Consider the following 1,445-nt stretch of genomic DNA (forward strand, 5'->3'; position numbering starts at 1 on the left):
TTCTTCGGATTCGGATTACGTCCGCCATTTCAAAGACCGGAAAAAAAACAAACCCGACCGGAAAAGAAACAAGAAGCTCCTCCCATTGCGCGTCTTGAGGCGCATTGAGTGTGAACGGCCATCTGTTGACAAACAGCCAAACGCATGCGGCAGGAGCATTTTGGCTGCTCCAAACGCGTTTGGTGTGTACCCGGCATTAGAGTCAGGATCCACCCAAGTGTCATTTTCAAAGTTACAACCTGCTTTCTTCCAGGCCTGCCTCTCTGGAGCAGTGGAGAAAGACTGCATGTCTTTCAGCGAGCAAGGCTCTGCAGCCTTATCTTCAAAAAATGTAAACACTTGTGGGCCATAAGCAGCCTCCTTAGCTGCATCGTCAGCAGCTCTGTTTCCAACTGAAACTGGGTCAGTGCCGTTCGAATGAGCAGCACATTTGCAGACTGCTATTTGTTTTGGCAAAAGAATGGCTTCACAACCGTACCTGTGTGTACTTGTTCTTGAGTCTGTTTACACTGAATCGTTGTTTGCAGCCCACGTAGTCTTTCTACAAGGCGAGAGAAGAAGAAGAAGAAGAAGAAGAAGAAGAAGAAGAAGAAGAAGAAGATTTTGATTTTTACAAAAACATTTATTAACAATTATTTTGTCAAAAGACAAATACAGACTTTACACCATTAGATACACAAACAGGAAAACAAAAACAAAAACAAAAAAACAATACAAAACCAAAAAATATTTACACTAGCAGTTTGTTAAAAACTAATTCTTTTTCCTCAGAAATGTTGCACAATACATTATTGAAACTCCACAATTTCAAGAAGCTATTTAGATCTCCAGTGGCTCTGTGGGAGCAAAACTCTAACCTTAACCTGGCCTTGACATTACATTTTCACAGAGCCACTGCATCAAGCTGAGGTCCATCCTGCAACTTGTCACGTCGTGTTTTATAAACAGCCATTTTTGCTTCTGCAATTAAATAATTTAAAAGGCGGGATTTAAAACTCGTGGCTCGACAGTAAGGCACACCGTACAAGAAAATAGAACCAGTAAAAACCATGCTAAAAAGGCTAAAAATCTCGCTAAAAAATAAAAAGACCAGTCAAATGTGTACAATCCATAAAAACGTGAAAAACACTCTCGGACAAACTACAAAACGGACACTCATTTAAAACCCCAGGACTGATGACTGATAAAAACGAGTTTGTAGCAATGGTGCCATGAAGGATCCTCCATTGTAGGTCACCAGTCCTCTTTTTTATTGGAGGCTTGTATAAAGTCCTCCACTGTGGTTTCAGTTCTCCAAATTTGCCACTCCAGACACAGCTTGGCCTTCCATTAAGAGTCCTTCTGTTCATGATTTTAACACTGCATTTGTACAGTGCCTTTGAACTAGCCTTACATAAGTCCATTACTGGTATGTCACTCTGCAGCAGGGGCCCACTGTCTTCCTC

The sequence above is a fragment of the Austrofundulus limnaeus genome, unplaced genomic scaffold, assembly GCF_001266775.1.
Source record: "Austrofundulus limnaeus strain Quisiro unplaced genomic scaffold, Austrofundulus_limnaeus-1.0 Scaffold620, whole genome shotgun sequence".
Lineage (NCBI taxonomy): Eukaryota > Metazoa > Chordata > Actinopteri > Cyprinodontiformes > Rivulidae > Austrofundulus > Austrofundulus limnaeus.